The sequence below is a fragment of the Micrasema longulum genome, unplaced genomic scaffold, assembly GCF_059751315.1.
Source record: "Micrasema longulum isolate JH-2025_06_02 unplaced genomic scaffold, ASM5975131v1 h1tg001242l, whole genome shotgun sequence".
NCBI lineage: Eukaryota > Metazoa > Arthropoda > Insecta > Trichoptera > Brachycentridae > Micrasema > Micrasema longulum.
In genome coordinates this window covers 82,059-98,857 of record NW_028278429.1, presented here as the reverse complement: position 1 = coordinate 98,857, position 16,799 = coordinate 82,059, and the positions used below count along the sequence as shown (strand labels likewise).

At 33.2% G+C, this 16,799-nt stretch overlaps 1 protein-coding gene across 2 annotated transcripts in view; it reads right to left on the bottom strand.

Moving 5' to 3' along the window:
* LOC148276317 (uncharacterized) overlaps positions 1-14,539 on the bottom strand; it is a 131,605-nt gene extending 117,066 nt beyond the window's left edge. For both annotated transcript variants that reach the window (XM_088234433.1, XM_088234434.1), the window contains exon 1: positions 14,408-14,539. The gene's annotated coding sequence lies outside the window, so the exon portion shown is untranslated. The remainder of the gene's footprint in view (positions 1-14,407) is intronic.
* Between the last annotated feature and the right edge of the window lie 2,260 nt (positions 14,540-16,799).

Below are 16,799 nucleotides of genomic sequence, written 5' to 3'. Positions count from 1 at the left end.
AGAAGCCGGACTATTGACAGGCATCAACAGACCTTCCGTTCACTTTGACATATTATAGGTATATTAATATACATTCACTTTGACATATTATAGGTATATTAATATACATACACTTTTTTATAGAAATAAAAATTGATCAAAAATCTACACTATACTATGAAGAGGAGAGGGGGGATGGGAAGAAAAGAAGGAGGAGAAAGGTAAAACTCAAGTATTCGGATAGTGGCATTTCAATTTCGATTTAGATGTAAATAAAGAAGGAGCGTCTCCGACATTAGAGAGTAGATTATTCCACAGTCGAACAGTTACTACTGTGAACGAGAAGGCAAAAAATAGAGCAGAAAATCGGTATTGAAACGGTTCTCTCGCTACTAAAACGAAGAGATAGCCCATGCTGTAATAAAGATTGGAAGAGCTCTCTCATATAAGCAGGCGAAGTGGAATTATTAAAAATATTGTAAGTGACAGAATGTGCATGTTTCTTCTATGCCTGATACCTACTTAGCCAGTGTAGTTGCGTGCGAAATTCGGTTTTGTGGTCATTGTGAGTTGTGATTTGTAACATTGAAACATATTTGAAAATTTGTTGAAAAGTCTTCAACTTTAGCGAATAAATTTGACGATAATTGTATTAATTTGCAATAGGAGGCAATAAAGATAATTTTAACTCTTTTTCAATAACAGCGTTTTGTATTTAAAATTTAAAGATGTATGGGGATCCTCTTTAAACCCCGGAACTTAGAAATACATACGATACGAGTCAAGATACAATTATAATCTTCAAAAGATAAACTTGCTAAAAAATGCTTTTTTAAAACACATCGGTAATCTGACCTCAAATCGACAATTTCCTTGTAAGTGACTATCAAACAACTGCGATAAAGCAACATATTTTGTACTGAATAAAATAATACTACTTATTGCATTTACCGATTGGGTGCATGGAAAAAATAACAAGTGGAGTATGGTGAAATTGCAATATTTCGTTCGTCTTTATATAATTACAGGTTAAATGTCCTTAAGGCTATAAATTAATCTGTATAAAATTTCTTAATATTATTCTTTATTTATTTAATTTGACTGAATGTTTCCTTTTTTAGGTATCTCCAATAATATGTATGAATATGGATGTGAATGCATGTGTGTATGTGTATATAAGCAAATGTATTTAATATCTTACTGTATACCCATAAACCTATGTGGGTACGTTTCCTTATTTTAACTTATTATTGTTTCTTTTAGTCTTTCTTATGTTATTCTTGCATTTAACTTAATTTATATACTTGTGTCACACTGCAGCACTTGCATGTATTGCTAATAAATGTAAAAGCCCATGGGGCGTATAAATAAATGGATATTAATGTCATATTCTCTATAAATACATTCATCAATAATCACACGCAAGACAATCGTAGTCTCACAGTAAACAAAGCAAATAATCAAATAGATAATAAGTAACCAACATGAACATGATAGAGGTACCGCTGTACGCAGGTAAAGTAAAATATTTACAAGTTATGAGAAAAAAACACTAATTTAGGACCTTTAGGTTATTATGCTTATTACGTACTTATCTAAGTCATTGACTTGTACCTTGACCTCTGGAGATAGTTTATAAGCAAAATAATATTAACATAATACAAGAAAAAATATATACTTAATAAGTAAACAATTTCATAGATAACTAATAAAGGAAGTCATGCGGTAATAATAAAATCCCTATGTAACATTAAAACCATAGATATATTATTATGACCAATTTTTTATTGGCTCGTTTAATAATTCCCGCAGGGTTGACCGTTTTAAGGAGATATGTTTGAATAGTTTTGTTTAATATTCAGTACAAACAAAGCAATCATAAAACGATAAAAATAATCGATAATACGGTTAGATTATCTGACCTCTTAAAAAACTGATATTTAGAGGACGATACAAAACATAAAACCCTACCAAGTTTTTATTTGGATAACGTGCATTCTATTTGTTGACTAGATAACAACCGAGTGAAAATGTTATTTTTATAAAACCACGTGTCAGGTTTCTCGGGAGCTCGGGTACGAGAATACCAGTCGCCGGAGAAAAACCAGTCTGGCGCACGAATCAACCTGTCGATAACAAGCTTCCGTTATTGTTTCATATTGTTGGAGACTCTTAATTTTCGTGTTAACTTCTGGCTTGTAAAAGTTGGAGATAAAACATCATATCTCAATTTTATACAGTCAATACATACACCTTATCGGTTATTTCCTCACACTTTAGCCCTTGTCTGATAAAAAATCTTTAACTCTGAATCTACGAACAAGAGCTAGTGCAGAATAAATGAAAAGTAAAATATCTACAAAATGGGAAGGTCTTTAGATTCGAATTGAGCGATAATAGTTTACGATAAGAAAATACGAATTACGACATAAATTATCAGACATGCGTACAGAAATGTAATATAGGCATTTTAATGTTCAACATGTGGATCGAGAACAGCCAAAAGGAATATAATAATATGCACGTGACGCAAAGTAACTGTTCCACCTTGGGGGTAACGTAATGGGAGAACTTTCCTGAACTCATGCCAGTAAGTTGCCAGTAAATTGCCAGTAGAAGTAAAAATGGCGCATATAGAATTGTCGCGCTTACGATGGTGTACGCGAAACTAACACAACGAGGCCCTTTAAAACCATGAACTGCTATCGTCGACTTACGAACTATGCGACATACGACTGTTCCACTTTACGACCAGAACACGCGATCAGCTTCAATTTAAATTTGATTTATTTGTATGTGTACATTACAAAATGGAACATCTTAATTCATACATATAGAAATAATGCAAATAAAAAAGAAAAAAATGTATATATACAAATAGCACAAAAGTATACAAAATATACAGAGAATAATATGTTAAAAAAGTAAGATAATCTTAAAACGAAAAACACCCTCAGAGACGTGAAAAATATCAATGTCAAAAGTAATATTGTTCAGAATAGAGATAGTTCTTCCAACAGGCATAACCATTGGCAGGTTGGTCCTGTATATTGGAATGCGAAACAGTCTATGCTGACGCTGTCTAAGGCAATAATCCGGAACATAAAAGCTAATGCTCCGCATAATTTCGAGCATGTCAATAATACTGCGCAACAATCGAAAGAAATACGTAAATACACATTCCTTCCGGTCTTCTGCTGTAACGGAGCATACCTTGGAGGAACTCAGTGGGATAAAGCCATATCCGCACTCCCTTGTATAGGGAAGCCGAAGAAATTTCTTCTGAACTCTCTCCACCATATGAGAGTACTTCAACTCACACGGTCCCCAAATCGTCGAGCCACTCCGAGTCTACTTCGCACCAACGAGTTATAAAGAATTATCAGTACTCGTGTGTTACCAAAAACCCTGATAGTATAAAGGGCGAATCTTAACATATTCAACGAACTACTAAAAACTGTTTCGATCTGATCATGAAATGTCAGGGAGCTCACAAGTAAGGTCCAGATCTTTAACTTTCGCAGTCCCCATAAGATTCTGGTCATTCATTCTACAGCGTAAAACAAGCGTTTGTGGGCCCTGATGAAAGACATAACCCGATCCGATCGGAGAAATAAGTGAAATAGAAAAATAACACAAGGCACCAGAAAGAAAATTCAAAGTCAAGAGACTTTGAATTTTTGAGCCGAAGGTTTACATCTTTCGAATAAACTTCTGGCACATTTTGAAGAAATGGACCAGACATCAAACAATTCGCAAAGATTGAACGGACGGCACACAATGTTTTCCGCCCAGCCCATATCGTGAAATATACGAGGCGAAGAAGAAACAAACGATCCACACAAAGCTCACCATGTTTATGCAACAAATAACATACAAGCGACTAAAACAAAAATTTCATGTTTTTAAAATAGAATATAGGACTCCTGCAAAACTATTTACAAAGCAATTATTGAACCACACGTTAACTACTGTAGTAGCATTTTATTTTTATCAAACAAAGAAAACATAGATAAACTAACTGTATTACAAAATAAAGCCTTTAGAATCATTTTGAAAAAAAACAGATATACGAGGGTAAAGTCGACGGTAAATGAAATGAAATTATTAACATATAAACAAAGAATATTTTACAATACAATGATATTTGTTCATAAAATTATAAACTCCAATAAAAAAACAGAATTTTGGAAAAAAATTGATCGGAACCAGCATGAACACGACCACAATACTAGAGAAAAGAACAAAATTAGACTTCCATTTAGGAAAAAGGCAAAGTCACAAAATTCAATTTTATTTAAAGCAATTAAAAAGTATTACGAAATGGAAAAAAATATTTGTGAAGAAAAAAACATATCAAAATTTAAAATAATGGTCAAGACATATGTGATAAACAATTTATAAATTAAATATATTTGCAAAATTAGAACACACATAACAATATGTATGATATGTGTGCCCTACTTTAAGATTTAAATAAATAAATAAAAAATTAAAAAAATATTAAACCATTTTTACCGTAAAATTAAGTAATTTATAACAAATGTAAAAAAAAGTATCAGGGGAGCTATTCTGAACCACTCTCGTGGCACGAAAAACCACACGAGGTAATACGGCCACGTGAGCGTTTGGAATACCAGCCCAGGAATGGTGATGATTATTCAACCATAAACCAACCCAAAATAATATTAAAAGAAACATGGAGAAACCCGATAAATGGCAGTGACACACTATTTCATTTTCGTCCTAAGCATAAAAATATCACCACGCAGCGTAAGTAATTGTAAATGTAAGGAAATTATCGCATGATCCGACTTACGACCTATTTGCCGGAACCGATCGCGGTCGCAAGTTGACGAAGAGAAGTACACACCTAAAATTTTGTAAATACTGTGAAAGTACGGGTCTTTCCATTTAAATGCATTATATTTAAAGGGATAGTTGAAGAAATCATAAAGAAAAAATAAAAATACATTTTTTTAAAGTAACCTCAAAGCGTCTATTTTAAAGGACTGTCAGCAAGTGGGGAAAAAAGAGGATATGAAAGGAAGTTGTAAAAAATACAACACAACACCTAAAACATTATTATGAAAAAATATTTCTTTAATTTTTTTCTTGCAACTGGCGCAAATCGAACCTCGCGACGCCAGTTTTTCAGTTGGCCGTCTAACCAACTGTCCCGCGGCACCTGTCGAATGATTTACAATGATGAAGTTCAGTGCTACGGGACATTGGATACAAAAAATATTTTCTTACGCGCGGTAAAAATTAGAGCATTAAATTGTACGGCGAAGTTTCTTGAAAATGTATCAAAAAAATCATTTAAATGATTTTAATAAAAACTAACTACATTGAACGACGTCACTAGTTCTTCTAATAGAGTGTTGTGATAGATTTCTGGTTTACGGAAAGACAATTCACCAATCAGGATAACTCACCGAAGAGAACTCGTGACGTCACTTTCAAAATTACAAAACATAAAAAAATCATAGCGCTGAAAGGTACACTATTTTTTTAAATTTTGGCTTAGTTTGATAGTCTATCAACAACAAAAAACACGGAATTTCGTTACTAATTTTAGTAAATAATGTTATTATAATTTAAAAAGAAGATCGTCTACTTTTGTCGTGTATATACTCGTAGTTATGCACACATTACTACTACCTTTACAATCGGGTGTACGTGTCCAAAGGTGTCATTTAAAAAAATTTCAAATATAGATTGTAACTCGTAAAGGTACGTATACTTTGTTTTCAACCACCCGTTTCAAAACATATATCATATATGCATTCACGGAGAAACATCCTACGGCATAATATTATACAGCGGATTGTATTTCTCTTGACAGTTGATTTTTTTTTTAATGTTAACTTATCTTTAATAAAGTTTGATAAAAAAAATATTCATGCGTAAATAACTCAGTTAAAAGACTAGGCAAGTACTAGTATACTGGTGACGTCGCGCGACGCGTGGGTCAACTGGCAATCATAACAAACAAAAACCAATATTTATAAAGATCTAGAGATTAAACTGTTCTGGCATGATGACTTGAATTAAGATGCCATTTTCTCGTATAAAGAAGTATTGCCCGCAAAGCACAATAGGTATTTATTACATGAGACGATTATATCCATAGATTTTCAATTAAGGATCTTTAGGGTCATCCATGAAAGCAGATTGAGTTTTCATGCTCGCATCGAGAGAACATGTAACCTTGCTCTGAAGATGCTGGGTTTTATTCTCCGAACTGGCAGGGTTTTCAATGATCCCCGTACACTCAGAATTCTGTACAACTCGTTGATTCGGAACAGGCTTGAGAGTGCCTCGGTGATACGGAGTCCGCACGAGACGAAATATTCCCTCATGTTGGAGAGGGATCAGGGCTGGTATTCCGAACGCGTTTACAGCGCGCTATAATGCGTATTTAGTACGTAAAAACGCGCTATACCGCGCTATAATTTCGTTTAGAATACCAGCCCTGAAAAAAAAACTGAGGTATCTCTGCGTGAGGGAGTACGGTCCGCGACTCTATGCCCCTGCATTCTTGGGCATGCTTGGGACCAACAGTTTGCAATTTAGAAGGGATGGGTTCACACTGACCCATTTTTTCAGATTGATGCGAGGTTTTACGAGAACTCAGCCATTTTAAAGAGTATACATTTTTATGTTCTTGATGGTTATCTCCGACAGCGTCAGCACGGACTAGTTTACCTCCCGGCTTCCAGAACCAACCTGCCTCCGGTTGTGCTGATTGGAAGAGCAGTCAGGCAGCTGAACATTATCACTTTGGAAATCGACATCTTCCACATCAATGAAACTATGTTTACGAAATAAATACTCTAGCAATAGGAGAGTAGTATACCTTAATAATGTCGAACCATTGCTCAAGGGGCTCCTGGTTTGACGTTTTGTCCCAATATTTTCATAAATATTTTTTTTTATAATGTTTTTTGGTAAAATAAATTCATTTAAAAAAAAATAATTTTGAAAAATGTTAAAATAGTTTGATAGAGATTGGTTCCTTTGTCTGACTCTTAAAGAGGCTTTCAAACTCAAATGTGGAAAAATCGTGTTAAAGAATCTCTGATAAGCTGTAATGAATCTATTAGCTATCATTGATTCATATTATTAAATTAACCTGTAACTCCGTGGTCGTGAAACGTTGAGCCGTAAATAAAGGAAATGACAGTAATTTAGACGAATTATTACAGTAAAAAACAATAAGTATATAGAATGTTATTTCTGCCGCTTGCATATAACTTGTCTTTAAATAATGACAACAATTTCAAACGTTTGTCACAGTTACATTGTCAATGTACTAACAGCACTAGGTTTAGAACAACATAAATACCGATAAATGTTACAACAGCGATGGAGAACCTTTGGGAGATAGGAATGTGATCTATGCTTTTCGGGGCTTATGATGACCAGTCATCGAGTGATCACTTTACATACTATGTAATATTTCTCATTGAGCCTATATTTAAAGATATTAGATTTTTGCCATTTCTTCCGTCCGTTTTGTGGTATGAAAGAGCTGAAACCATTATTGATGTCAGTGAATCCTTCATTTGAATTATTTTACCTACTACGCAGCGCCTGAAAATACTTTCTCAATGTATGTATGTATTTACTATACCTAGTGAGGATAGATAATATATACTATGTTTGCTTATAATTTTGTTGAAAATAAATTTGACATAATTGTACCGTTTATCGCTGTTTTGCAAACAGACATATTGTATTATTGACTATAATAAGCGCCGATTTTCGGCGCTGAGCTGAACTTTCATACTTCTTGGGCCGGTCGGTTTAATTTGAGTATATCAAAAAAAATCAATAGATTCCTCATCACTTAAACCAACAATGACAGGTCATAAGTACTCTTATTCGTACTTCAACTGTAGTTTGTATGTTATACTAAAAACACTATTAATTTAAAAAAATAAAAAAATACTGTAAGACGTCACTCTCCATTATTAGACAAGAATTGTTTTTTTTTTTTTACATAATGGGAAACGTTAATGTAAATATATGTATTAAATACTAGTGCTACTTGTATTTTTTTCTCTGAATAAATTTAAAAAAAATAGTTTTGAGTCGAATTTGACTCGACTTCTAGTCCATTTATACTCGATTTTTTTTAACGGTAATTTGTTGAGACGTGAAATTTAGAACGACTATGTAAAATGCCATTTTTAGATTAATCACGCAGTTTTTGAACCAAATTTTTCTCAACGATCCTCGTTATTTTTATTTTTTATTATAAAAATCTATCTTTTTAACGGATAGCTGTAGCGACGTGAAATTTAGAATCAGCGCTTGAAATGCTATTTTTAGATTAACGGTACTATTTCCAAGCCACAATTTTCCCAGCCATCCTTGTAAAATATTCAAACTTTTTAACGGTAAGACGAAAAATTTGGAATGTACATGTAAAATGGCATTTCCTTATCAACCGCGATGGTTTAGATCCAATTTGTTTACGGCCGTTCCATTAAATTCATATCTTTAACGGTGGGTCGTAGATACGTTAATTTAGAACGAATAAGTCAAGTTAATTTTTTTAGACAAACTGAGTGATAAAATCAATATTTCAAATACAATTTCAGGAACAACGAATGTATTAAAATACCAAAAAAGCTTTTAAAAGCCAATTTTTCTCCGACTTCTTTGGTATAAAATATAACTTTTTAAAGGTAACGCAGCGAAATTTTGAATCAGAATACAAAATTGCTTTTCTAAATCAACCGTGTTGTTTTTAGGCTTACGTTTTTCGGACTTTCTTGGTATAAATTAAACTTTTCAATGCTACATCAAGCTAAGCATGCTGTTATAAAGCAATTTTTTAAATGGTCTGTAAGTGTCAATGTCGGGATGAAGCGGTCTATTTTTAAGGCATCTTTTTCTCGAACTTCTTCGGTATTTAATTGAAATTTTCAACGGTAAGTCGTAGTGACGGGAAATTTAGAATCAACATGTAAATTGCGATTTTTCGATAAACCATGCGGCTTATAAACTTAAATTTTTACAGACTTCCTAGGTATAACATATACATTTTTAACCGTAAGCCGTAGCAAAATGAAATCAAGAATAAACATTTTAAATGACAATTCTATATCAACAGTATTGTATTTGAGACAAGTTTTTTTTACGGGATTTGGGGTATGAAAAATATATTTTCAACTAATTTTTCTTGGACTTCATCGGTATTACACACAACAGGTAAATTGTAGCGATGTTAAATTTCAAAATAGACCACTACTTTAAGATGAAATTACATAGCAAGGTAAACTAAATTAAAATAGTATGACAATATTTTTTTTATAACGAATAAAAACTGATTCAACTCTATCCCGAGAAAAGTCTGGTTAAAATTCTAGTCTATCAATAGATAAACTCTCTATGGGGTGAAGTATACAGTACCTACTTGTTAACAAACGTATGGACATACTCAAATTATTGTTCAAGATAAATTATTTTATATTTGTGATAGTAATCCCTGACGACTGATTGCTCGTCCTTCCCTCAGTAGCCCGGCGACTAGCGTTGCGGACTCACGGATCAGAGGTCCGAGGTTCGAGAACCCCACTCAATCCCAATTTAAAACGATTTTCCAAAAGCAAGTTATTTCCAATTCACAAATGGGCCCACAATTGATGTACTTTGTTAAATCGCAAGAACGCAAATATTTACCTAAAAGCACTTACACAGAGACGTCGGAAGCTTGTTTAGCACTGGCCCCCATCTACAAGAACAAAAATCTCTGATGATTGACACTGCAATTCGATCCGAAACGTCAGCAAAGAGGGCGAATGACACGCGGCACGATAATTCAGAAAAACTAAATTTGCATTAGAAAGGCTGTGAAATCTAAAAAAAAACATGTGCTGGTAAATTTTAATGTAAAAAAAATAATCATTTTGGAAGGTTGTTGTTTGCGTACAAAACAAGAATATTTCTAAAACAAAATCATTTACTTATTATTACCATACCGTATGTAAATAATGTTCTGTCCCAAAATGAGTTTGTTTTAACTCATGGGAATAAAAAAAAAATGTTATCATTTAATATCAAAATTTATTTTTAAAATATGAAATGGCGTTCTCATCACACGAATCTCCAACGATCCTTCCTTTGTCGGATGAGTTCAGTCTCCGCCGCCGTAGAATTTTATTTATTTTCTTTTTTATACCAAAACCTGTCCGCTTATTATACCCGATTCATCTTTTTGCCTTATCCACTCGCCACAATTTCAGAAGTGTCAGTTCCTTTAATTTGGTCTTTTTTCGTGCCTTTCGGACAGCGAAGAACCAGGGCTCATGTCCCCCGAATAACATTAGAAACCGACCTCACAGGATCGGCGAAGTGACTCGGTTCAAGGTGATCTCGAGACGATGTTGTTTTTGATTCTTCAGAAAATATAAAGATTTAAACACTTTTAAGTATACACTGGAACTTTAAAGATTGATGAAACAATGGGTAACATTAATATAATAAATTATATTATTCGTTATTGGAATTCCCTACATCGCTCTTTTTACTAGCGTTTATTATAGTATTTTGATGAGACGTTTTATTTGAGAAAAAAAAAGATAAAATAAATAGTGAACTATCTAGGATTGTTTTTTTTGTATATTTTTTTCACGGTACTGCGTTGAACGTATCCCCGAATAAAAAGTGTTTCCACTTTATTTGCGGCCCTCCCAATATTTAGAAGTGTGAGTTTTCAAATGTATTCTACTAATTATACGTATTAAGTTCATGATAATATTTGTGACTTCCTTTTAACCGTAATATTGTTTGTGAAATGCAGTGTTCAGAAAATTTAAAGAAGCAAATCGGACTCAGGAGTTCACATAACTGAGGATGGTGGCACCCCGTCACAATAGAGCGTCACAAGTCGCAGTGACGTCAGGAACTTACATAGCACTGACCCCCACCTCTAAGAATAAGGTGACATGCACAAAGAGCTCGCAACCCGTCTGAGACGCTAGTCTATAACTTGGTCAAAACAAAATGCCCACTAATTAACTCTTGTAAAATGCCAGTACTACTGGGTGCGAATCCTGGCACCCTGGCAAAATTTAAAACACTGAACTTATGAGTTCTCGGGGAGAATACAAGGTGTAAGGTGGTTTTATTGAATGATTAACACTGGAGTCCGAGAACGAACGCAGCAGCCGCCTCTAACGAGGGTCTTGAGGGTGCGGCGGTAAATCGGGACCCTCAGGAGAGCCCCACATTAACCCAAGTTGTCTCTTCTTTACACCTGCGGGCTTCCGACCTCCTAGAAGGCCGTCTATGATAATTCTTCGGCTGTATTGGAACTTAGGGACGCGGGATTGATGTGGGAGGAGGCGAGAATACTGGCTAGCGATACGCCTATCTCACGCGTATCGTCCAAATTCACACGGCACGGAAAAAATAGAGTGGATAGACATTTATTATATTCTTTGTATTATTCGGCAGCTACTGTCAGATAAAAATCCAGCAAAAGGGAATCGAGTGGAGATTAGTCGGCCTAATGATATACTGTTAAGTGGTTTGCCTACCATTCAATAATTAAAAATAATACCATGCGGATTTTCACGATCGTAAGAAATAGGTCATATACGGTCTCCTGGATGCGTCTGGTGATGTCCACATTCTCCACTCAAAAGCGGACGTGCAAAAGAGTGTTTGCGTCTGTTGCCTTTTGCCATAGTGAAAAGGCAATATGTACTCACAGTATGGCTTTACCATATAAACTACACTCACGGTAGCATTTACGCCTTTCATATTTTACCATATTGAGGGCACAATGTACACTTAAGGTAGCATTTACGTACTTCACCTTTTACCATATTGGGTGTACAATGTAAACTAACGGTAACATTGACGTCTTTCGCTTTTTATCATATTGGGTGTACAATGTAAACTAACGGTAACATTAACGTCTTTTGCCTTTTACCACATGGGTGTACAATGTAAACTAACGGTAAAATTAACGTCTTTCGCCTTTTACCACATTGGGTGTACAGTGTTAACTAACGGTAACATTAACGTCTTTCCCTTTTTACCATATTGGGTGTACAATGTAAACTAACGTTAACATTCTTTCGCCTGTTATCACATTGGGTGTACAATGTAAACTTACGGTAACATTAACGTCTTTCGCCTTTTTACCATATTGGGTGTACAACGTAAACTAACGGTAACATTAACGTCTTTCGTCTTTTACCATATTGGGTGTACAATGTAATCTAACATTAACGTCTTTCACATTTTACCACATTGGGTGTACAATGTAAACTAACGGTAACATTAACGTCTTTTGCCTTTTACCATATAGAGTGTACAATGTACACTTACAGTAGCGTTGGCTCTTTTACCATATTGAGTGTTCGATATACACTTACGGTAGCATTTACGTCTTTCACCTTTTACCATATTGATTGTACAATGTACACTTACAGTAGCGTTGGCATCTTTTATCATATCGAGTGTTCGATATACACTTACGGTAGCATTTACGTCTTTCACCTTTTACCATATTGATTGTACAATGTACACTTACGGTAGCATTCACGTTTTTCACCTTTAACCATTGACTGCATATTAAGTGTATACTATGGTAGTATTTGTCTTATTTCACCTTTTCCCATATTTCGTGTCGATATTATTCTCAAATAAAACTGCACATGATAAATTAAATATGGCAACCAAAAATGACATTAGTTGAATCGGGTTTTGGTCCCGTGACAAGTGTCGCAGACTCACGGATCAGAGGTCCGTTCGAATCCCACTCTAACTCAACCACCTCAACTTGATTTCCATTTTCTAATAATGAGTTATTTACAACTCGTTAAAAGCGGCCGCTAAAATTGAAATATTTTGATAAATTATAAGAACGCTGAAATTTATTTTTAAAAAAGTTTTAAATAAAGAAATATATGTACATACATACTTTTTTAACTCATTAAATTTATTAATTTATTTACGGACATTGTACAATTCATAGCGAATTAATATTAAAATATAAGAATAGCTAAAAACATTATTAAAGAAACCTTGCGGTTTATACATCTATTATACATCTATATTATACATTATACATTTATTATACATCTTCATGTATATTTGTAGTTTTTTTTTTATCATACAATCATTTTATATTTACACGTATACATATACATACTTGTCAGTGTTAAATAATAATTTGGATTTTAGTGCCATAGTTTATAAAAAAAACCAAATCCTTCCTCCATTCTTGAAAGCGTTTTATATATTTATTTTGTTTGTGTAAGATGATGTTTTTGGCTATAATATTGTTGTGTTATATTTAGTTATAAATTCGTTTTGATTCTTTGTTGCTCATAATATATACTTTTTAAAATATATATATATATATATATATATATATATTTGAGTCCCGAATTTAGTTGTGGTGACTCCTGGGAATGTAATTCATACGTACTAAACTCTGCAAAATACTTTGTATTATATGATTTATAAATAATTTTTAAAAAATATGTCGTGATTTATCTTTCCGAACATTCGTGTCATTATATGTGTCACGCATACATAGCGGACAAGACTCTTCAAATATAACCCAAATACTTCCATTAAAACCATAAATAGAAATTAAAGATATCTTGAAAAAGTGTCACATTTATTGAAATCCATCCAAAAGCAAAAAACGCCTTTCACTCAAAAAAAGTTAAGCAGCCGCCATTAATGCATTTGATGGACACTGGACACCTCTGTAACAAACCATATTCGATGAAAAGTGTACTTAAAACACGGAAACATCTCTGACTATCTCATGGTAAACAATCATACATTTTGTTAGTAAATAAAGAAAATACAAGAGAAAGCGAAGCTCCACAAAAACCTAGGTTACCAAAATATAAAATCGATTACGAGCAAACAGAACCATTTATTTTGGTATGTATGTATGTCGGTTCGTTGGTTGGTAGGAACTCGCTCCTTATTTCAGAAGTCAAATGACACATTATTTTAATAAGTTGCTAAATAGGCGAAAATAATGTAACAATCCGTCAAAACGTCAACAATGGTTCAGGCAGAGCTAAAATAAATACTCGGCGACAAAGTAAATACGTGAATGCAGGAATGCCCACGAAATGGCCTGCCTACCTTACGTGCAATCAAACAATGGGAAATACTCGGTCTCTTTGTCCGATCGCGTTATATGAATATAGAATGAAAAGCGGCATAAAAAACGCCATCTCAGTAATCCGGTTTGTCCATCCTTCAAAACAAAACGTAGACCCTCAAAATGTTCGATTGATACTGTCCGCGAGAACAGCGACCGTCTGGCCAACCACACAGCAGGGCGACAGACGACAGAAATCCAGCCCCACCGTTGGCTGAACGCAACTTAACCACACGTAAATCTCCTCAAAAAATGAAAGATTCAACTTACCGATTTGAGCGTTGACAGTAATCCATAACGAAAACACATTTTCACTATCAATCACCCATATTTAGATTCACAAACTACTTGATATTTCGATACGCGAAAACCGCAGGCACCACCTATTTTGTGTACAAGACTAACTGCTCCGAAGTTATACCAATTAACTCCGCAAAAATAATGCCAACCTTACACATTTTTAAAGGGCGTATACCATGTAATCCAACACAACAACGCTTTCAAATAAAAAGTTCTTACGTTTCTTTTTGATTTCATTTCCAATTAAAAGAAAACGCATTTAAAAAATCTTTAATCGGTAACAATAAATATTTTTTATTTATTATGTCATAAAACAATGCAATCAACTATTTAAAAATAGCAAGACAGAAATTTACGAGAGTATTTTTTTTCTATAAGTAACACTAAAAGTCAACGTCAACATTATTTGTAATTTTTTTTGAAATCCATGAAATAATTCTAAAACAATAATAAGAAAGCGATTTTGTGAAAAATGCGACTATATTATGATGGGCAATAATAATAAACAATATGCATTATAAAGCATTGTTTTAATTTGTCCATTTCAATTTTATAAGAATGTATTTATGTTTAAAGTAAAAAAAGAACTTTGATAGTCAACCTTGTAATAGTAATAACCCTGTTTCCTAGTTATCAGCATTTTTTAAAAATACTACTCTTTATCAAAATATTTTGCTTTTGCCAGTTTTTCTTCAAAACTTCCACTTTTTCTTGATAATTTTATTACAATTAGAGAATATTCTAATTTCCATGACACATTTTCTTTTGGACTTACATTAGATTACTGTTCATGTTATTTTCGAGAATATTTGTTAACTTACTGTGATGTTACTTGTGAAAACTTGTAATTGGCTTATTGGTAATTTGTTTTGTTCAATATTTAAGATAAATATAGCCGTTGGTTATCCAAATAAAGAATTAAAAAAGAACGAACAACCATTGTGGGTTTATTTTTTTTTATATGAATAATGTGTTTTGGTTTCTCCATGTTGTTAACGTTTATCATTTATAAACAGAAAAATATTGTTAACTGTCCTTGGCACGGGTAACCCCAGTGAGGTCACATTATTTCTATTGTTGATCATTGTTTATAATGTGGAAAAAAAAAAACCATAAATATTCATCCAAACAAATAGTTCTAACATTCTTACCTGTTCAAGTAATGATTTTAATAAAAGCTAATACTAGCAGATAGCAGTCAACACTTTTTATAAACACAGATAATGTTATTATAAACAGGGCCTCGATTACAATGGGAAGTTAACAGAGTTATCTTTGACTGTATAAAGAAAAATCGATATTTTTGCACGAAAATGAGTATATTTGCATGAACATTTAAAGTATCTTCATCGGTAACCTATAATTAAAACACATTTAAAAGAAAAAAATGTATGAATTTTTTGCTTTTCATACAGAAAACTTTATTTTATTTTGTAGATAAATGTTAACTTCCCATGGTAATCGGGGCCCAGGTAGTGAGTAGGTATATTGTGAAAATGCCCTATCTAAATATTTTTATGAAGAAAACATTTTTAGTTTTGTATTATTCGTCGCTGTGAGGAATGCACTCCCAAAACTATAGTTGTGCTCTTTTAATATAATAAACTTGTATAAGTAACTTAATTCTAGTTGAGGCCACCAAATGAACTTAAATGGCCAAGTATTTGTGTGTCTCTACAGGCTTCCGAAGGATATAATGGTGTGTGTAAATTGAACACGTAGGCTCAATTTACACAAATATTCGAAACCACACGGCATGGTAAAATTAAGGTGGATTGACATTTATTATATTATTTTGTATTTATTTCTAATTTATTCAGGTGTTACTCTTAGGTGAAAATCCTGCCAAAGGAAATAAAGTGGAGATTAGTCACCTCATTGCGTTTGCCTGGCGTTAAATAAATAAATGTAATTTGGAAAAATAATTAAAATACTATAAATATCAACCCACCCTAGGTTATATTATTATGCGTGTGGATTTTTACAGCTGTGTGAAATGACCTGTGATTTAAATTTTTTTTTGTCAAGAATGATATATAAAAAAGTTTTTTTACTTTTGCTGAAACATTATCTATGTGAATTGTCCAGTCCAAGGTACAATTGATTTCGATTCCTAGATACGAGTATCTTATATTTTTTATATTGTTTATAAATTTACATGACTGTGCATTTGTCACTATTCAGATCTGTTTTATTGCATTCATGTATCATTCATTTATCACACTTAAGTTGTCCTTTTTTAGTTATAATAAAATTAATGAATTTCGTATTTTCTTCGTTATATGTCAGAAGATTTGAGCCTAAATAACCCTTGATCGTAGAAAGTGCCTTTTTCGCTGTTTGGTAAGTTTCTTCCCAAGTA